At 36.5% G+C, this 23751-nt stretch overlaps 1 protein-coding gene across 1 annotated transcript in view; it reads left to right on the forward strand.

Annotated features, from left to right (window-relative positions):
- Positions 1-2171: 2171 nt before the first annotated feature.
- LOC107035607 (blood vessel epicardial substance) overlaps positions 2172-23751 on the forward strand; it is a 41143-nt gene continuing 19563 nt past the window's right edge. Inside the window, exon 1 of the mRNA XM_015253094.1 lies at positions 2172-2481. The gene's annotated coding sequence lies outside the window, so the exon portion shown is untranslated. The remainder of the gene's footprint in view (positions 2482-23751) is intronic.

A 23751-nucleotide genomic window follows, 5' to 3' on the forward strand; every position in this document is an offset into this window, starting at 1 on the left:
GGGGAGACTTCTTGGAAATTTTTAATAATATTCGGATTCTACTGAAATTTTAACGAATTACGCCATTGAAATTGAAAATTTTGTGGAAGAAGAAATGGAAATTTTTAATTTCAGTTCAATTATTCCATGAAAATGGAAAGAAATCAGAGAAATTCACGGTAAGTTGGTACTAAATATTCATGTTTGCGAAATTGTTAAAATTCAGAATTTCAGAAAATTTTAAATAAAATCTGAAATTTCAATTGTTCATTTTTTTTCACTTTCAATTGTTTTATCATTTTTTTATTCCAAATATAATTCTTTAAACACGAATTTTGATATTTCCAGGACACTTCTTGGTAATTTTTGTCACATATTTTCACTGAAATTTCGAGGAATTTCCCCATTGAAATTCAAAATTTTACGGAAGAGTAAACAAGAAATTCAAATTGCAGTTCAATTATTCCATGAAAATGGGAACAAATTTGGGAAATTCAAGGTGATTTGGTACTAAATATTCAGGTTTTCAAAATTGCTAACATTCAGAATTTTATAAACTTTTAAGTAAAATTTGAAATTTCAATTTAAAAAAAAAATTTTTTTTTATTTCAAATATTATTCTTCAAAAAGGAATTTTGACATTTCTGGTACACTTGCTGGTAATGATCCATCGAATTTTAAAATTTTACAAAAGAATAAACGAAAACTTCAAATTTTAGTTCACTTATTCCACGAAAATGGGAAGAAATGAGAAAAATTCAGGCTGATTTGATATTGAATACTCACGTACCCAAGAATTTCAAAATTCCAAACTTCCCATTTTTTCCGAATTACAAGTGCAATCCAAAATTTCAATTCTTCATCTCTCTTCAATTTCAATTCTCAATTTCAATTTTTTTATTATTCTTTTCATCCGAATATACCCTTCTGAAAAAGAATTTTGTCGCAGGAGCTGTCCCACTGGGAAATTCCCAAGTCACTTCCGCGGTATTCCAGTAGTTAAATTGGACTATGGAAATGAGAAAACGCGAACAGTCGACCTGAGCATCAAATTAGTCACTAATGAGATTAATCAATCCCCTCTTTAATCCCTGAAATTTAGAATTCAATTTGCGCATTTAATTGAAAAAAATGGAAGAATGATAATTCGTTGAGTTATGAACAGCCCGGAATTCTTAAAACTTTTATCGCGCTGAAAGGAGTGAGGATAACAGCCGCAGACGTTTCTAGAAACTTAGCAAACATAATAAGTAATATTACGACTGAAAACAATGTGTACTGAGGGACATTTTGGAGCGGTTAAGGGGTTCTGAAAGGGGAGAATGAGGGGATGACGACAGCGTTAATCCATTTATAGAATTGCGAGGGAGAGCCGTAAGAGTCGAGTGGAAGGGGGAGCTCTGATAAAAAGAGAATGGGGAGTACCATTTCAATCGCATAATCAAATTCAGAACGATTTTTATTGACGCAACCACGGCACACACACACACGCAGCGACCCCTCATGGCATTCCTCGCATTCTCGGGCTAGACGATTCCCCCTCGATTCTCGGCTTTTTTTATCGTCCGGAAAGTGCTTTTTACAGAGATATCGTCGTGATTAATTTAGGAAATACGGGGATTAACCGAGTTTTCGATGGATATCTCCGAATCTGCGGGAGATAGCGAACTTTTCGTAATGACCTTTTTTGTAGAGCGAATTGAGGGCTAGAGAAAAGGTCATAACAAAAATTTTGCTATCTCCCCTTGGTTTCAAGATATTCATTGAAAACTGGCCAATAGTCAAAATTGTTACTGATTTGTATTGCCATCTTCATTTCTTTTGTAATTCCCGCGATATCGGACGGGTCTGTTGACATTTCTTTGAGTGAGTACCCACGTGGAGGATCTCATGGGAGTCCTAGAGAAGGACACATGAGCGAGATGAGGAGAGGAGGTGAATCCGAGTGTGATAGATGTTACAAAACTAATCGATCTAACTCATCTATTTTATTTTCCAATCAAAAAAGCGTCAACTGCATCCGGCAAACTGTACACAATCCGTGAGTGTTTGTATCCCTCGCTCTCAAAATACAACAGTTGTATTACACTCGTGTAAATACAAATGAGGGTGCGTTATAAAGTGACATGCGTCGTGCACCGGACCGTTTACCCTCGAACTAACTAGAAATCGAATACATCACAAAGGAAAGAAAAAAGAATATTGTTACTTTAATGATATTGTTTGTTGTTGTCGTTGTATTAAACGATCGACTGAATATGACCAATTGCCTATGAAACACAATCGCCAGAGGAGTGTCTACCAACAACATGAAACTAAAATTTTAAAATTAATCAACAAATGTCAATTTTGCGATGGTGTTACATGCAATGAAATTGCGGGTGATAAAAATCCTGGAGAATTATCGAGTACATTTGTGTGCAACCATTGCCCAGCGTACCCGCAGAAGACTGAGCTGTATCTACCAGCATTAACAACAACATATCGCATATTCATCATAAGGTAAGTGCATTCGTATATTCAGCACGATATTACCGCTCAGTAAACTCGAAAAAGTTGTTCTGCTGCAATTTTTTTCAGTTTACTTGAATTAAAAACAATGTCTTGAATTTAAAAGAAAAATATTCCCCATTTGAATGGGCGCTCCTCTCCGCAGAGCACGAGGCAGAGCATCAAAACATTATTTGAAATAGTATTTCCACTCAAGTGAAAAGATAATAATGAAGGCACTATTTCTATCGTGACGTGCCTTGTGCTCCTCTGGAGTAACACCCCAATGCTTTCATCCCTGACAACCCCCATAATCTCCACTAATTACGTGACCTTGGCATGACCCGGAAGTGGCCGTTGCCCCAGAAATGCACGCACGCGCTCCTCATCCTCATCAGACGTTAATTTAACGTTGCAAAGGGCCGGTGACTCAGCCACAGCACGAGGTACATGCGATGTTATAACATTGACCGCATGCACGAGTGCTAGAGCTCCACTCACCGGTGGCAAATGTAATCGTTTATGGAAATGCATTTTACAAGTGGGTCAGAACAAATCCATTGTGTGAATAATTATCAAAACTACATCGTAATTGTGGATTTATCGTTGATATAATGATATTTAAAATGATTTAATGGGAATGGGTAATTTTTATGCATGATGTCGGACAATTAGGGGTACCTGTTGCTCCGTCGTGAAATCACCATTTTTTTAGAATTTTATCAATTTTAGAAGGAGAGTGAATGTTTATAATTAGGTGGAAACAGCATATTTTTAATATTTTACGTAAAAACTCATTTTTATTCTCATTTATTTTTTCTTTATATTTTGTATCACATTATTTTGTGTGTCATCTATATTCATATTTATATTTTTCCATTTATAATTTATTTTATATTTTTGCTCCCATTATAAATATTGCTTAAAAATAAATGAAAGGTGAATTTGAAAGAAATACATATGAAAATCAATATGAAAAATATCTTCAACTATAAAATACCGACAATTTATAAAAATTGTCAAATGTTTTCCTAATTGAGGAATAAAATCATTTAAGGATATAAATTATCCACTTGGAGAACCGAAAATGTCTCAAAAGAGTTGATTTCACTGAAGAATTTAATTGCGGTATAATTAATTACTCGGAACAACCGAGTTCTATAATTTTTTTTTAGAATATTATCAACTTTAGTAGAAGATTGAATGTTTACAACTAGGTGGAAACATCATATTTTCAATATTTTATGTAAAACCTCATTTTTATTCTCATTTTTCCTTCATATTTTGTATCATACTATTTTATGTATGATCTACATATATTCATATTTGTATTTTCCACTTTATAATTTATTTTATAATTTTGTTTTCACTGTAAACATTGCTTAAAATTAAATGAAAGGTGAATTGGAAAGAAATAAATATGAAAATCAATATGAAAAATATCTTCAACTATAAAATACCGACAATTTAAAAAAATTGTAAAATGTTTTCCTAATTGAGGAATAAAATCATTTCAGGATATAAAGTATGCACTCGGAGAACCGAAAATGCCTCAAAAGAGTTGATTTCACTGAAGAATTTAATTGCGGTATAATTAATTGCTCAGAACAAACGAATTCTATAAATAATTCATCCATTTTTCAGGGAGGCACACTTCAGTGACGTCGGGGTATAGAATCAACAGAGAAATTTTGCCTATTCAAGGGGGCTTTATCCTTCAATTTAGTATTCATGGTATCATTATTCACTTATTTAGTAGTAATTTATACAAATTTATAAATTTCACATGTTAGGCGAATCTGCATAGTCCTCTGGAAGTAGCCCTCATCCGAACATAATCAATAATTTCGTTGGGATATTCGAGAATTACCCTTTGATATTCTCTATTCACTTCCCATATATTCTGCTATGTATATTTTATATGGATGAATAATCCATAATTCTTATGACGTAAAATTTTTTGGTACATAAATTATATAAAACAAATAGATTTTTTACATTTATTTCGATGAGGGAATCGACTGAAGGGGAAATGAAATCCGATCTGATCACAATTTGGAACATTAATACGATTATTTGCGAATGTTCCGCATTTATTTGGAATTTAATTGATGCAACTTAATATGATTATTCGAAAAGTTCTATTTGGTTCAATGTTCTGACCGAAATCAAATTGAAATCCAATATGTATTGAATGGCCCATTATATTATTACTTGGAATTTCCGGAGCAAAACGAAATATTGTCGAGGAAGTCCTGCAAATAGTGATTATCTGATCGGTATTACCCATATTTCAATAATAATTATATCGTTCTTATGACGGTTTGCGGTAGAATGTAATAAAAATTACAGAATAATAGACGTCGCAGGGATACTAGAATGAAAATTATCTCTCTACATTATAAAAATCCAAATCGTCTTCTGGTGATAAAAATTTGGTACTCGAAATTATGACTCCAAGGTCACAGGGTCCAGGATCCAGGGTCACAAGGGTCAAAATAAGGGTCTAGAGGGTTTGAACAAGGGTGAATCAACGTTCACCCGACTAAAAACTCTATTTTGGCGAAAGTCGACTTTCCCCCTGGAAAAACCGAAAATCTGACCCTTTGGCTCCGGGTGAAAAAAAAACTTTTTCAGTTTTCACTTTTTCCACATACTTTTGAGAGTTCTGAATAGCCCGTCGCTTAAAGAGATGGAATGAACGTTCACCCGGCTAAAAAAATCGATTTTGGCGAAAGTCGACTTTCCCCCCGGAAAAATCCAAGATCTGGCACTTTGGCCCTCGTGACCCTTGTGACCCATTTACCGACTTCCTCCTGAAAAAAATCCAAGATCTGACACTTTGGCACCGGGTGAAATTTTTTTTTTTCCAGTTTTCACTTTTTCCACATACTTTTGAGAGTTCTGAATAGCCCATCGCGTAAATAGTTGGAATCAACGTTCACCCGGCTAAAAAAATCGATTTTGGCGAAAGTCGACTTTCCCCCCGGAAAAATCCAAGATCTGGCACTTTGGCCCTCGTGACCCTTGTGACCCATTTACCGACTTCCCCCTGAAAAAAATCCAAGATCTGACACTTTGGCACCGGGTGAAATTTTTTTTTTTCCAGTTTTCACTTTTTCCACATACTTTTGAGAGTTCTGAATAGCCCATCGCGTAAATAGTTGGAATCAACGTTCACCCGGTTAAAAAAATCGATTTTGGCGAAAGTCGACTTTCCCCCCGGAAAAACGGAAAATCTGACCCTTTGAAAATCTGAAAAAAAAAACTTTTTCAGTTTTCACTTTTTCCACATACTTTTGAAAGTTCTGAATAGCGCCAAACGGCTACGGGTTCCGCAGCCCTTTAGTATAATGTAATTGTGATATCATAATTGTGATATAGGGTGAAAAAGCACTGAAAATCGAGTTGGCACCTCAATTACTGGACTTGTTCGGTAATTTTTCTCTAACTATTTTCTCCGTGCAGTCACGAATAATCAATCGATATTTCAATGGCTGCATTGATTTCCCCGTCAACAATACCCTTTGTGCCACCCGAAACAGAACCCCTCGGAAATTTCACATCCAGTCTCGCCGACTAAACGCGGAGATATTCAGATCGCGTATTTTTCGTACCCCAATGAGCGAGCGCGCCTCTAAGCGTCTAAGCATAGTTGGATTTCCGAGAAACTCGGGTGAACCGGAGGGATTTTGAATGAGGGAAGGCGCTGGGGGTGGTTTTCTCATCCACTCAAGGATTATTTGCAAATCTCTCGTACAGAGGCCAACCGAACGAACTCCTCTGGGTGTTCACGTGAAAACCCAGATCTGAATTCATCCCGGTTTTTCACGTTTCATTCGCAGCAACCGAGATACACTCAGAACGACATATTTTCGCTGTACAAATATGGTTGAGAATTCAATGGGGAATTCAATGCGAGGACTGTATGCATATTTATTGGTATACGGGGGTATGGTATAGCCGAATGTTATTTGAATATTCACGTGGAAATCCACTTGTAGAGTGCTGACGAACAATTGTTGTTTGACGGACGAAATTTGTATGGAGTTGTTGCTAAAATTCGGGCTGTTTAAATTTTTGATTACGTTCAGAGTGTTTTTATAGCGTTGTAGAAGAAACACAGAGATTTCATGAATTTCAAAGCTTTTGCTACTGCGTTTTTTTTTCTCTCTTGAAAAATTTCAAGGTGAACAACTTTGAACATTGGAGTCACGGAATTTCCGGTGGAAGAATTTCAACAGAATAAGTTTTATGAAATCTGGAAATCTATTGAGTTTTTGTAGATTTTTTTCATTAAATATTTGAATTGAAAAGAATAGAATTTTTAACAGAATTAATTTTTTTGTGACGTAGTCGTTTTCTCCTCCATTATACACCTTTTTCCTGTTAAACATTTATGTTTAAGAAAACTGGAGAAGAGCTGTGTTATTTTTCAATAAAACTGGCGAAGGACTAATTAAATGTTCCAAATAATGAATTTTTAAAATTATTTTTGAACATGATTGAACATTCAAATCAATTATTCCAGCAATTGTTCAGTTATTATGAATAAACTTCAGAAAATTCCTAGAAAAATTGTGTTCTTGTATTGAACATTCGATTAAAAAAAAAGAATTTTGAATAGAATCCATTTTCTTTTCGATAATGTATTTTTGCGTAAGTGAAAAAAACATTTCTACTAAACATGTACTTTTCGGAAAATTGTAGAAAAGCTGCGGAATTTTCCAACATAATTAGCGAAGAACTAATGAATTTTTAAAATAATTTTGTAGCATGATGAACATTCCGATGAATTATTTCAGCAATGGTTCAATTATTCAGGATGAACTTTATAAATTCTTAATGGAAATCCCTCAATTTATCACGAGACATGTCACAGTTCTCTCAAAATGCACCAAGTCACAAGAAATTCTCCCCGTCACGTACCCACTACATCTTCATTAAACACTGTTTAATTACAATTCCGAATTGTAATTTACTGTCTCCGTGGATTCCACATCGATGCCAATTTCACACCCGTCGGGAATGTAAATGTTCGACGGAGGGTGCAAAAAAACCCGAAAAAGGGAAACATCAACCTGCGAGGATAATTAAATTGTCGATTTCGAATCGAGGGAAACGAAATACCATCGCACGTCTGCTGTGAAATATAATTGATCCCTCTTGCTGGTATATATAGACCCTGCGGTGACTAATTATCGGAGTGAAATTCACCTGGCACGGGGGACCTCAACAGAAGTGAGAGGGAGGAGAGAAAATTCAATGGGATGAGAGAGGAAATTATATTCGGTCGAGGGTAATCAATATCGAGGGTTGAAAAAGATATGGAGAACAGGGCTTTTGTTCAATTCATCTCGCGAGGGAGGGAAATTATTCAGTGGGTCATTAGTTGAGGTACTAAAACTGTAAAACATTCTGGAGGATGACAATCTCAATTTCATGAAGAGTTGAGTGATAAGTTCCAGAAAAATAACATCGATTGCGATTCAGAGGAGGAAAAATCATGAAATTTTAGAGTTCACTGAAAATTGGATGACATTTAAAACTGGTAAACAGTATTGAGATGAGAATTCCGTAATTTATTTGAATTTTTAATGAAATCATCAATATGAGAGGAGATTCACCCCAGAAAAAAAAGTTTTTTGTTTTTCGAGAGGAAAAATGTTGAAATACTATTTTCCGTGTAATTTTTTCTCCGGAATCTAATTATATAGGTTCAATTTGTCTCCGACTGCTAAAATAAGAGGTTCGATTTTTTTATATCCGAAAATCAACTTTAAAAAAATCCCCAACGCATTTTTAATATGATCACAAATTTTCGCTCCTCAATTACGAAAAATGTGGGAGAAGATATTGGTCAATCAAAAAAGTCGTTATTTTCAATGGATTGATTATATTCTCGAAAATTTTTATGAGTATTAATTAGATTGAATGAATTTCCACTAGGATGGAAAATTCATGGAAACCGTACAGAATAAATTCACCTATTCGAATTTAAGATAGATGTATAAGGACCACTAAACATAGAGAGAGCATTGATAAATGAAGTTTACACAGAATTTTTGGGCTAGAATTTTTTTTCTCGAGATATTAATACACATTTTAATAAACGAATAAATTTCAAAATGTATCTTCTCCCGCATTTTTAATAATTAAGGAGCGAAAATTTGTGATCATATTAAAAAAACTATTTTAAGAAATCCGTTGGGGATTTTTGTTAAGTTGACGTTTCGATGAAAAAAAATTTGACTCCCTAAAATTTTGTTCCTCGAAAAACGAAAAACTTTTTTTCCCGGGGTGAACCTCTCCTTAATTGAAAATTCAGAAACATGCTCGGAGCGAATAGTTCAATAAATTTTCCCGGGCCAACGAATCGAAATTCACCATTCATCTCGCCCCTTTTCCCCGATATAGGGTGAAAAAACACGATTACTTGACTTATTCGGTAATATTTCTCAAACTTTTTTTTCCGTGCACTTGCTATACAGTCAAGCCGAGTCTGAGCAACCGGTGCTAGTGCGTGAGCGGAGATTCAGTCTCATTTCCTCTTGAATTTCTACACCGGTGATTTCTACTTTTACTATTTCCAGGGATTAATTGGACTGAGATTTACAGTTCTCATTGATTTTTCCATGAAATTCTTCATTTTCAATCACCACATTCCTTGAAAACGTCAGTTTAACTAAAATGCGATAAAATTTTTTAAAACTGTAGAAACTAATGCCTTGAAAACGTTTTAATTTAACACATGAAGCACAAAAAATGCAGAAAACATGTAAAAATAATAGGGAATATATTCTCAAAAAAAAACAGTAAAGAAAATATTCCCAAAAAAGAAGAAAATTGACAGATGTTTATGAATAATTCAGTAACGAACACGGAGAGAAATTTTCTAGAAAAATTCTAGTACGAGTACTGGAAAAAATCACAATCCACCGGCTGTGAAAAATGCTAGTGCTGTTAAGGTAAAATTTCTTGTTCTTTCTGGTAAAATTTCTGGGGATTTCAGTGAAATTTTCACAAAAATACAAGAAAAAACTCAAGCTTTCCCCCATAAAATTTCTAGTGCCGGCACTGAAATTTTTCCTGGCTGTCACTTTGGGCCTCTCGGAACCTAAGGGAGATAGCAAATTTTTTCTAATGACCCTTTTTATAGAGCGACTTGAGAGCTACAAAAAAGGTTATAATAAAAATTTCGCTGTTTCGCTCAGATTCGGAAATATTCCTCGAAAACTCAGCGAAGAGCTGAGTCAACTTAGACCGGTTTGCCGCTTCGCTGCTAAATTCATCCATCATTCAGCCACAAAAAAACAAGTTCCCCCATATTTTACCACAGAAAATATATCACAAATATTAAATAACCGAGGGCATTAAATAGACCACCTCCTTTCATCCTGCCCTAAATGATGAAAATCGAGGGAGCGAGGATTTGCGAGTAATTAACATAAAAGAAACTGCTAAAGACTCATTGTGAGGATGAATGGAATACGAAGTAGGTTATCGCTGCGAAAAAATTCATTCAGCCTCGGGGGGGATAAAGGATGCTCCACAGAGTGAACTACTGGCACTTTAACTGCAGCATAGAGGGTACGAGAAGAAAAAAAATTCACAGAGACGGAGGAATATTCTGATGTAAGGAGATGATGTAATGGCACACTCCCTTCAGCAATTCATGTGGGATTCTCCATCGTTTTGCCCCTTTGTTATTCAGATTATATTCATGATTGTGGGTGTCGCGGGGGTTTCGGTAAACGAATTATTAAAATTCTCGTCGAATTCGTCTTTTTGAATCAAGAAGAGTCAAATAAATTGGTTTTCATGATAAAATCCAGGAAAAAAACTTGGATCTGACGATATCGGACGGGTCTGCTGACATCTCTTTGGGTGGATACCCACGTGGGGGATCTCATGGCAGTCATAGAGACGAACACACGAGCGAGATGAGGAGAGGAAGGAGGTGAATCCGAGTGTGATAGATGTTACAAGACTAATCAATCTAACTCGTCTATTTTATTTTCCACTGAAAAAAGCGTCAACTGCATCCGGCAAACTGTACACAATCCGTGAGTGTTTGTATCCCTCGCTCTCAAAATACAACAGTTGTATTACACTCGTGTAAATACAAATGAGGGTGCGTTGTAAAGTGACATGCGTCGTGCACCGGACCGTTCACCCTCGAACTAACTAGAAATCGAATACATCACAAAGGAAAGAAAAGAGAATATTGTTACGTTAATGGTATTGTTTGTTGTTGACATTGTATTGAACGATCGACTGAATATGACCAATTGCCTGTGAAACACAATCGCCGGAGGAGTGGCTAACTGATCCACAACATGGAACTAAAACAAATTAAAAATAATCAACTTCTCAATTATTGAGGGGAGGTTCACTCCGGCAAAAAACTCTTTCGTTTCGGATTTGGGACGAGATGCACCGATCCAATGTCTCTCGAGATTGCGACGATTCCAAAACTTCCGATGTTTTTCCAGACCGTGATGATCTCTTCAAAATAATTCTCATCTAGTCTCGACGGCACCACTAGCTGCTGTTTCCACATTTCAAATATTTCCATTTGATTCTCACCAAATACTTTCCACCCTTGATACCACCAGCCGCCCGAAATCCCTGTCAAAGTTCAACAACCGAGTGTCCTTCCCAAGCCTTGAAATTCCCTCAGACCTTCGCGGCACCTCGTCCACCCCGCATTCCCAACTCCATAAAATTCTAAACCTCCGAGAGACTCCAGCCGCCCCGCGGCAAACCCCAGTGGACAAAAGTTCTTGAAAAATGCAATGCAATTCGGTTTTACTCACTCAACCGAGTCCGACATTGCCGCAGAATGTCATTGGTAGTTAGCCGAAGCAGTCGAGAAGCGAGACCGAGACACCTAACGCCAGTAGCGGAGGGATTTTCAATCCGTGATAAGACAACAAAGCTGACTCCAACCCCTGAAATTGGCTTGAGCCAAGGTCGTTGCGATGGGGCTGTCTCCCAGGGTTTTCGTAATACAGAGGGACACGTAAAAAAAGGAATCTCCATTCAAAGAAGCAGTCACGACCGCACGGGTTCGGAATGTCCTGAGGCAGAAACAAAGGGCAGGGAGAGAGACAGTTTACGGGGTTGGGAGGGATGAGGAGGGCAGGGTTTTGTGGGGAGGGTCGATAGCCCCTGTGCGCAAACCACTCGCGCCACCTGTATTCCCATACAGGAGAGACAAAGGACGGGCTTAGCATCCGGCGGGGGGAGATGTTTAGACATTTTTAGGATCAAATGTTTCGTTACTGAAGTGCATGCAAAGAGAAATAGTTGGGAGATTTCAACAAGTAGTTGTTGAGATTTAACAACATTTGGCGTTTTTGGTAAATGTCTTTGCCCTCGTCCATTTGACCCTTGCGACCTGCTATGTCCGGTGACGTCAGCGGATGAAATCATTAGTTTGCCGAAGGATTCATATATTAATTTCAGCAATGAATATTTTTCAATTAAATTGGTTGAGTGTGTAATAAACTTGTAGACGAGTTGAGGAAAGTAATAAAAAGGGGCAGAAAGAAAAAAATCTTCAATTTCAATTTAATTGCGGCTATCCACAATGATGTTAACATCGCGAAGTGTGAACTCCGCGATATCTCGCGAAGATGACAAGTTTAAACTCAAGTTTCAGTAAAATATAATAATAGTTTTTAATATTATTTACCGTTAGAAGGACGGGAGCGATGTACAGTAATATCCATATACCTGTAATAATAATAATATGAATAACAATAACAGTAATAATGAAATATAATAATTATAAAATTCAAAAATCAATTAGTTGAAATAATAATGATTATTTTCAGTGAAATGTAAAAAGCGTTTGCGGGCTTGAGTAAATGAAGAAAAATGTAATTGATTGATTGCGGCATTTTATTGATGTCGTAGAATACATTCAGAATTCCCTAAGGACGAGATCACAAGTTTTCATTGAACATATTCATGCAGATCCTATTGATTAAACCACAAAGGCCTTCACAAATTGATTTTTCCTTTTATTTCTTTATTTGTTGCTTTTATTTTTCTTTTTCTTATTATTTTTTCTTTTTTTGCCATTATCTTTTTGTTTGTTTCCTTTCAACATTTATTTTCATTCATTCTTTCAATTTGTATTTTATGCGAGACAGAGAGAGAGAGAGAGCGAGGAGGTTGGGAAAGTATAGAAGTGTGCAAGAGGGCAGTCGGTAAAGAGTAGTTGAAGTGTGAAGTACACAGAGTTGCAATGAGCAAATTGAAATGTACTTTCTTTTACTGAACTATTAAATACATAGAGTTCATCCGAAAATAATCTCTTTAATTAAGAATCCCTTCAATTATGAACTAAATTATTATAACTAGATTAATCAATGTAACATCATTCACACTAATTTTAGTAAAATTAAATTATTTTGTGTAAACATTTGTATATCCAACCGGTTAAATCTTTGAAATCAATTGAATGAATGTAATAAATTAAATTAATCTTTTAATTCTATTTCGCTTTTATTTTAATGCAGATTATTATCAACAATGATGAAGTCATATGAAAATAATGCTCAATTGAGGATTGTAAATGGGGAAGATTTAGAGAATTATTTGTAGACATTACAGAGCCTTATGCCCATTTGATCCTCTGGATCGTTTTTGGTCATTTCTCTCAAAAATCCGACAATAAAAATTAATAGTTCTATGTAGACATCTAAATGCCCAATTGGATAAAATTTTAAAATCGATTAAATAAATGTAATAAATCTATTTTGCTTTTCTTTTAATGTGGATTATTATTAACAATGATGAACTCACGAAATGAGCTAAATTTACAACTGGAAGTAATTCACGTAATCTGCAATGGGGAATCGTTTTCCGGCAATTTTTGTAGGAATGGAAGAGAAAAAATCTGAAACGTTCAGTGAATTTTCAGGTTCATCACCGAACAAAGTACGAAATTGTCACATAATTTTTCCCGAAGAAGTAAAATCTTACAGACACTTGCCGACTTATTATGCCTCCAAAATGAAAAATTCTTGAACGTTCAACAATTTTTATGAAGCTGGTGAGTTATTTCTACGTTCCGTTCCGTAAAATTTCTCAATCGTTGGGGAAAAATTACGGAACGACTTGTTGTCCCCACAGGAGTGAGTCACCAGACGAGTGGTCAATTTTTACGGAACAAATCGTAGAATTTACGTGGTGATTCGTACAATTACAGTTCCGACTCACACTTTTTATTGAATTTTACTTCGCTCGTCGATTACGTTTCAAAACGTAATTTTTACGTTTTTTCCTGGTAATTTTTATTAAATTTTTCTCTCCGTGTGGAAATGTGCCAAATTTAGGGAATTATTTTCAGGCCTTACAGATTCTCATGCCTACCTGTTCCCCGGCTCGTTTGCGTCGTCTCGTTCAGTATTCCACTTCCCTTGTCCTACACTCCATAAAAAAGATGAACGATCTTGTAGGTGCAACTGCAGAGGCGTCACGTTTGTAATTTCCCACTGGTTATAAAACTGCAAAAACAACGACTACCCGCCAAGGCATGAGTCATTCCCAGTGCCACCATGTTCTCAGTATGAGTTTACGAGCGCATCTCTCGTTTACTATCTCTTAAAATCCATCACACGCTCGTTTATTGTCATCCTGAGGACTCTGTATTCTTCTCTCAGAGGAATGCTCTTCACCGGGGCATGAGATCTGTTTACAAAGCGTAACTAACATCCCCGGGAAGTTCCAATATCGGTGGTTGTGGATCGAGTTTTTACGATCTCCAGCGGTACTTCGAGCCCGTAATCGATCACAATTTGCGATCTGGGTGTCACACAGGAAAAACGAATGTCTGGATTTCACACACCTATTCTAGAGAGTTTTCAGACACTGAAAAACGTCTCAATAAAATCAGCAGCGAAATGGTAAAAGGGTTTAAGTCGACTTATCTCCCAGTTGAGTTTTTGGGGAATATTTCCGAATCTAAGGGAGGTAGCGAAATTTTCGTCATCACATTTGTTGTAGCACTCAATCGGCTCCACAAAAAAGGTTATAACAAAAATTCTGCTATCTCCCTTAGATTCCGAGATATTAATTGAAAACTGGTCAATAGTCAAAATTGACCTATCGTCAAAATGACTTACCGTTTTACCACTTCGCTACTGAAATGAAAATTTATCTGAATTTCAAACGAACAGGTGCCTACACGGAGTAAAAAATTCAATAAAAATTATCAGAAAAAAAATGTAAAAATTAGGTTTCGAAACGTAATCCGCGAGCGAAGTAAAATTCAATAAAAAGTTTGAGTCGGAACTGAAATTGTACCAATCGCCACGTAAATTCTACGATTTGTTCCGTAAAAATTAATCACCGGTCTGATGACTCACCGCTGTGGGGACAACAAGTCTTTCCGTAATTTTTCCCCAACGATTGAGAAATTTTACGGAACGGAACGTAGAAATAACTCACCAGCTTCATAAAAATTGTTGAACGTTCAAGAATTTTTAATTTTGGAGGCATAATAAGTCGGCAAGTTTCTGTAAGATTTTACTTCTTCGGGAAAAATTACGCGACAATTTCGTACTTTCTTCGGTGATGAACCTGAGAATTCACTGAACGTTGCAGATTTCTCCTCTTCCATTCCTATAAAAATTGCCGGAAAACGATTCCCCATTGCGGATTACGTGAATTGCTCCCCAATTTTTACTGAATATTTTTCTCCGTCTAAACATCTTAATTCATGTTTGAAATCCCGACAAATTTTCATGTTCTTCAAACGTTTTTTAGTGCCTGAAAAATGTATACAACAGGTGTGCGAAATCCAGGCATTCGTTTTTGCCGCGCACTCTCTTCCAATATTTCCAATAAACTTCATTCTCACTGAAATTTTCAGAGCTTCTTTGATGAATCTCGTGGTACCTCGCGCCGGTTGTGAATAATGCCCTGGGTATTATTATTGTAGTAACTTTAATGGTTTCCACTTCGATGGGTTTGACATTATTCCCGGTGCAGGTGTTAAGGGACACTCGTGACGGTGGCTTTCTGCGGTTGTAACGCCACGACCTAGAGCTCTTGCTGACAGAAGGGTGTACGATAAGGTTGGGGTAATTGCTTAATTTTGTTGTGACCCTTTCATTTTAGTTACGGGATGACGAAATTGGAGTTTGCACGCTAGTTTACGGTACAAATTGAATACAAGGTGTGAACTTGGGCAAAGATTGTTAGCAAGGATGGAGCGAATTATTGTCTTCTGGATATTGTATCGCTCCTTTGTAGTGGATCTATTCTCATGGAAATGAATGGATATTTGAGAATAGGTAAAGATTTATGAGATCCTATGCAGTATTTATTTTATTTAGCATATTTATTCATTTTATTCATTACTAGGGGGCTTCGTCCCCTCCTCGTATCGCTCGTAAACTCCGGGGGGGGGCTTCGCCCGCCGCTCGCTTCGCTCGTTTCGCTCGCCAACCCCCATATGATCCACATGACCCTTATTTTGACCCTTATTCTAACGCTTGTGAATACTAAATATTTTTCCCTTCTCTTAATTTACAAAATTGTTATACAGAGAAATATGAAGCATATAAAGTCTTTTATTTCTTCCGAAAGCTACCAGAAAAAATTGGCGCATGTTTTTGGCTTTATCGGTGCGGAGGTTCCAATGACGAACCTCCGCACCGCTCTTCGTTGGTTGCAAAAAAAAAAGAAATTTCGTAAATTTTGTAGATTTCTACCATGAGAAGGAATTAATTCAAGAGCTCTCTTAAAAATCAATGACTCACATCACTACGACTAGCGAAATATATGACAATCGTAATACTTGCACTTACCCTCACTCAACCGCAGACACTTGTTGCCCCTCTAGGCTTGTCGTGCGTGAGACCTCCACCTCACGATCGGACGTGCCTTTTTCCACAATTTCCCTCTATTATAACAAGCCGCCGGTGGAATTTTCCTCGCCTTGAACTCACAACGCACAGGAATTTCATTAATCCGCCCCTATTTTTCCATTCTTCCGTAGTATAAATTCCACCCAACAAAGAATTTCTTTTTCTGCATCCAAAAAATTCGCGCGATTGTTAGTGATTATTTGCTTCATGTCCCACTTGGAAAACTCCAGCACTGAAAACGGAAGAACGGATACCTCGTTAAAAACTTTGTACCCCGGTTTGTATTGGAACCACCAGGGATGAGAGGATAGCGGGAAAAAGGGAAATAGTGAATGGGAAAAAAATTAATTGAGGTCAACTCTTTTACGGGGGCGAGGATAATTGTACTGAGTTTTGGATTAAGGTTTGAACTTTGTATTTATGATTTTCCTCCGGATTATTTATGTTAAACTAGGGGGAAACGCCCCTTGTTCGTCCGTTGTTTATTCTAACCTTTGTGACCCTCGTGACCCTCATTCTGACCCCCTTTATACCGCTCGTGACCCTTAATCTGACCATCATGACCCTTAATCTCACCCCTGTGACCCCTAATCTGATCCTCGTAACCCTTATTCTGACCCTCATGACCCTTATTTTGACTCTCAGACCGTTATTCTGACCTTTGAAACCCTTATTATGAACGTCGTGACCCTTATTCTGACCCTCATGACCATTACTTTAACCCTCGAGACTGCTTCTGAACGTCGTGACTCCTATTCTAACCCTTATGATCTTTATTCTGACCCTCATTATACCACTCGTGACCCTTACTCTGACCTTTAACCTGACCCTCATTCAGACCCTCGTGACCTTTATACTGACCATCATGACCCTTAATCTGATCCCTGTGACCCCTAATCTGATCATCGTGACCCTTATTCTGACCTTTATGACCTTTATTCTGACCCTCATGACCATTACTTTGACCCTCGAAACCCTGATTTCGAACCTTGTGACTCTTATTTTAACCCTTATGATCTTTATTCTGACCCTCATGACCATTATTTTGACCCTCGCAACCCTTCTTTTGATTCTTGTGACCCTCAATCGTGGAGTCTTAATTTCGAGCACTAAATTTTTATCACCAGAAGTCCATTTGCATTTTTATAATATAAAGAAATATGTGACCCTCATGACCCTCCCAGTATCTTGTTTATTCGTCTTCGTCTTAAAGCAAAATTTCAGAATATTGCTTCCCCGCAGAATAAAGCAACTTATTCTTCCTGCTCGGGGAAAAAGGATAGAGTTTATTCTGCATGATTCTCCAGAGGAATAGAAGACCATCGATATTCACGTGGGCACTGTTCCGGATGCAATAAAGTTGGCCCACATATTGTGGTTGAATATATTCGCAGAGAGACATGGGAGGCTAGATTATTCTTTCACGGAACTTTGGTGTTTCGTTTTAGTGGATATGTCGCTGACTCCGAGCCTTACATTCCGCAAAAAAAAATTCTATGGATTTATTGCATTTATTCGGAATGGCGAATCAACATTGGGGTAGGCGTAAAGGGAAGAGGAATTTTTGAATCTATTCGAGATATCCGTTATGTTCGAGTTCGCATTTTCGGCTCAAGATATTGTCTATCCTTTTTTTTAGGAAGGATTCGAAATTCCACGTTTCTGTGTCGAATGTCTTAAATTAAGACGTCTGGAAGTCACTATTTTTTTTACAGTGCAATAAAAAGATCAATTCGTACACAACTCAAACTAAAAAGCAAAATAGTATCGTTGGTATTCTCCCCAGTTATTTCTCCCAACGAGTATTTCCACCCGTCACTCTTTCCAACGTGCGATCGCGTGACGCGTCATACTCCGTACGGTATCAGCAAGCAAACGCCGAACTGGGTGAAAAAGAAAATGCCTCGAAAAAAATTTTGCAAAGTTCTATCAGCGACTGACAGCCAGTAAACTCTGACAAAACGACGGGTAGAGGGAGCTTGAGGGGGAGGGGGAGAAAGCTCCGGCTCGATCAATGTCTCCTGCTCGAGGGTAATTGAAAATATCATATCGCCGTAACTACATTATACTCTCCGCTCGTACCTCATCTTTCCACGATTCGAGAAAGTAGAAAATAAAAATTTATCGCTCGGGTAATAAATTTTCATAGCACGTTTGTGAAAACTCGGAGTACATTTCCCGAGTGCTGGGGGAAGAAAGAAATATTGAGGATAAAGTGGAAATTAATTCTTTAGAAAAAAACATGAAAAGCCTTTCACGCCTTTTTTTTCAAGTTTTTCGAAAAAATTCGTCTCATTTTCATCTGATTTTCATATAGATGGCTTTATATTGATGAAATATTTACTGCGAAAATGCTTTAAAGTTAATTAGATACCTAAATTAACTAATTTCCTCAGGAGAGGTTGAGGATTAGGTTTTAATTTTCGGTCCGAGAGAGATGAAGACATTTTAGGAATTTTCGTGAATTCAGGAAAATGTTCGTTGGGAATTTTGGGTGTTTTGTGTGAATGAATGGTTTCGGCAGAAACACAGTGGAAACACAGTCACCGCAAAATGTATTTCGTTTATAGTATGTATTTTACAATTTCATTGTTGATGCATCGTTTTATGATGTGCTAGGGGCTTCGCCCTCTGCTCGTTTCGCTCGCCCATCCGGGGGGAGGGCTTCGCCCATCGCTCGCTTCGCTGGGCAATCCGGGGAGGGGGAGCTTCACCCTCCGCTCGCTTCGCTCGCTCCCCCTCTTTCCGTGTGACCATGCGGGAACGACCATGAGAGGTTATTCAACAGCTTCATCATACCAAAATTGTAATGAATGAATGTGAATGTCGTTGCATCAAAAGGGACGACAGAAAATAAGAACTCATCATGACCAGTGACTTCTCTCGATAAATATTTAAAACAAATTGAAGCAAATGAAAAATTCAGGAGACATTACAAATTATTAATGACAATGTCTTCTGTTCTTGTTTCATTTTTTTAAAGTAGGGAAAAATCCTGTTTGATTTACTACATAAAGAAATATTTGAGATTAATTACTATTTTGGAGATGTCAAACATGACGAGTAAAATAGTTCATATAGTTTGAATTTATGAAATTCCGTTTGAAATAATTCAACTTCAAATATCGATTTTTGATGGTATTTTGATTTGATTTTCATTAAAACTATTTCTGAATTTTGATTTTTTAAATATTTGAAATTACTTTTCATCTTTTTTTTCAAAAATTGAAGCTTCCAATTGCAGCAATTGAATCATTTACACATAAAAATTGGAAGAATGATTCCATCGATCCAATAAACCCCGTAATTGCCCTCATAAAATATCAAATGTTCCGGCTACCTCTAATCCTTCATCCCAGGAACCTCCTGTTATCGCCTCTGAACGACAGAGTCGCCACTCCACTCGTAAAAGAGTCACGTTAAAAACCAAATGCAATAACAGACCGGATGCCCCAAATAACGATGAAAAAAACAAAGAACTATCAGTTCGGAAAAATCAGCTGTTAAATTTGGCTATTTTCACGTCTGTGAACTTTTAACCCACTTTCGGTCCGGCTTCATTCAAAAATTTCCTTCGTTTACGAGGATTCCGCTAGTCTTGTTAAAAATTCAGAGGATATACACCCACTTTCATGAGGCCATTCTCAATCGCATCCACAAAACAATAAAGGTGGCTCAAAAATATTGAGCATCGTGTTTGTTCATGATTTATGATAAATAATTCTCAAAAACAGTGTTTAAAAATTTTCGTGGACAGTAATTTTCAGGAGATTGACATTGAATTTGACTTAGGGAAAAAATTATATTTTTAGTTTCAATAGAAATTTAATGAAATTTCAAAATTATTATTTTGTTTTTTAAAATGTTTTTTTTTTAATTTGAATTTGTTTATGAAAAAATGAATTTTAATTATATACTTACCTGAAAATTCATGATTTCGATTAATTTTTATGGAATCATTGAACTGAAATTCGGAGTTTCCATTGATTTTCCAATGAAATTTTGATTTTTCGATTAGGAAATTCCTTGGAGTTTCAGGGGAATCCTAAGAAGATGAAAAATTCCAAAAAATGTACCGGAAATTTCTACCGAAATTTCTACTCATACAGAACAAAATGTGTGTCATAAGGGAATTCATCACATAATACAAAAAAAATCACAAACAACTATATCAGAAAAACACTCAATAAATGTAATATTGACATGAATGAATTCTAATGCAAAAATATATTTTTAACCCATAATTTTTCCAACAAATGTATCGCAGAACATCCCGACATCCCTTTCATCCACGCAGACAATCACGATTACCGAAATAAAAATACGCGCGACATATTTCGTCACGAGACATGCCGTGACTACATGGTTATCCTCTCAACTCCCATCAAACGTATTTCACGGATGTAATCTAAAAATCAGGGTTTGTCATACAACAGTTATTCACCGACTGGAAATGAAAATCGGGTGGAACGAGTATTTTCGGGGTATCATGTTCCGCATTGATTTTCCAGCGACCCCTCCATTCAATATCTGAATGAGCAACAAATATATTTTATTCGCGATGTAAATAGGAGGCAGAAGCAAAAGTGCATGTCATAAATCCAGAGAGATGACATATTTAAATAAAATGAAAGCCTTTCTGCGACATTTTTCTAGTCATTTCAACAACATTTGCTAATTTTATTCAGAAAATTATCTATTCATCCCTAATAAACATCTATCACATGCCAATAAATGTTCTCTTCGTTCTCTTCGTCGTCTAAAAAATAATTTCATTTTTAATTGTTTATATTTGAAAAATTATTTATTAAATCTGTATAAAAAAAAAATTAAGTTTCAATGGATACGTTATCATCAGGAATTTAAATAAACCTATGGGTTTGATGAAAACAAACAGAACCAGAAAAATAAAGTATTCCAATCAAATAATAAAAATCCTTATTTGAAATTTTTTCGTTGATTTCAATAAAAAAAATTAATTATGTAAAATAAACGATTCATTCACTCCAAAGAAAATTTTCATTTTCATCAATGAACTAATTATTTATATTTAGATGAATATTTATTTGAAGTGAATAAAAATCAAATTAGGCAGTCTAGTAATTTAATAATGTAAGCAATATAAATAATGCTTTTCGTCATGAGTATTATTTTGAACTGTCCATTTAATTAATTCCACTATTATACTTTATGTTCATTTAATTTGATCCTGGTAATCGACCGTGTGGTATTGCGTCGGTATGAAATACAAATTAAATGAAATTAAATTTATGCTTGAATAAAACTTTTATTACGAGCTGTCCCAGTAAACCCCTCCATTTGATTCAAGTAAACTTCATTTTAATTATTATTAGCTCATTATGATTCCCCTTGAAATTCCAAACACTTTTGTCATTGAAAATTCTAAATTTCATGGAAAAATCAATGGAGACCATCAATTTTAGTTCAATTATTTCCTTAAAAATTAATAGAAATCATGAAAATTCCGGTGAATATATTTTTGAAATTCATGTTTTCATTAATAAATTCAATAGTGTTAGAAAACTCTCATCTTAGTGCTGAAATATTTAAAATTTCATTAAATTTTCAATTGAAATTAAAAATATTACTATTTTATTATCATTATGACTATTATTTCAGTAGTAAAGTGGTCAAACGCTTAAGTCAATACCGTTCTAGCGCCAGTTTTCAATGAATATCTCCAATTCCGAGTTATTCACCAAAAAATCAATTGGGAGCTAAGTCGACTTGAACCGATTGACCACTTCACTACTGATTTGTATTATTTATTCGTCTGTCTCACAGCGGTAAATGTTCATCACAAAATAAATGCAATACACTCAAAACAATTAACTAAATATACATAGCAAAATTTTTAAAAATTAAATAGATATACTTAGCAACTTTATTTTGATTAAAACAAACAAATTCTCTGGATATTTATTCCATACCCCACCTCGAGATAAATTGAAGTGCAACGGTATATACGATTTGTACAAAATATACGTTTGATCGAAGTCACGGATCGTTTCGTGACTCACGGGCTCTAACGCGATCGTGACCCAGCGGTTCGACGCGAGAGAGCCACCGCCTCTCTGGAATAATGGGGGGTTGGGGGCAGTTGCCCTCGTAACACTCGCCTTACAGTTTTCCTCCTCTCTCTCTCTCTTTCTCTCCAGGCAACTGCGGGTCAGGGTGAATCACGTGTGACGTCATGCCGGGGGTGTGGTGATTTATGCGTAAAATTCATCGTGTTTATGAATGTGGGTGGATGGTAGTTGGGTGGCGGAGGGCGAAACCGCGGGCACACGGTGGTGCATCTGCGGTCAGCAACTTCGTGGGGCTAATTCGGCGATGAGGAGGGCGCGGATGTCTTTGCGGTCACGACTTCGTGACTTTTGATCATTGTAATGATCCATTTGGCACGGGAATTTTCGAGGGGTCATGAGTGTATTGATGGCTTCATTTATTTCAGACGAATTCGGGGGCTTATATTATTTATTTAGAATTGAATTGTATCTTTAGTCTTATTTTATATAATCCAGTAGCGAAGCGGTAAACCAGGTCAAGTCGATTTTGACCATTGGTCAGTTTTTGACGAATATCTCGGAATCTAAAAGAGATAGCAAAATTTTTTTCATTACCTTTCTTGTAGGGCCAATTGAGAGTTATAAAAAAGGTCGGTGCCAAAATTTTTCTATCTCATTTAGATTCCGAGATATTCATCAAAAACTGACCGAAAGTCAAAATCGACTCAACCCGGTTTACCGCTTCGCTACTGAATTAATTGCTAAATTTTTGTATCGCATTGTTAAAATGTGAGATAATCTCATAATGCTAGCTACTAATTCTAATCAACTTTGTTCGAAGGAAACCTTAGTAAACGCAATATTAAGAAAGTAGAATTATTCTACTTTCCTCTGACCTAATTGATTTGGACAATTATGATTTGTGCATTCATGTTTCATAGAATGAGCGGCTTCATGAAAATTCGACGCAAGACGATTGTACTCACAAAAACTGTCGTACTTTCTTCATTCGTTCAAGATATTGCCCATGCTTTTAGAGAGCATCAGACGAACGCCTGAATATACCTAGGAAGAGGGGAGGGGGAGCGAAGCGAGCGAACGGAGCGAGCGGGGGGCGAAGCCCCCCGGATTGCCAAGCGGAGCGAGCAGTGCACCTGACACCGGCCCGCCCACTCCTAAATAAATATATATGCAACATCAAAATTAAGCGGAATTGAATCATCTTCGCGTGATACCGTAAAATAAACCCTTCGAAAAAAACCTCTCGAAATTATTCGCCATCGAGGTCGCTCGTTATCGCCATAATCGTCCCACGATTAAACCAGCCAATGCTAATTCACCCCCCCCCCCCCCCCCCNGCCTGA

The sequence above is a fragment of the Diachasma alloeum genome, unplaced genomic scaffold, assembly GCF_001412515.2.
Source record: "Diachasma alloeum isolate Michigan unplaced genomic scaffold, Dall2.0 Dall_scaffold_00199, whole genome shotgun sequence".
NCBI lineage: Eukaryota > Metazoa > Arthropoda > Insecta > Hymenoptera > Braconidae > Diachasma > Diachasma alloeum.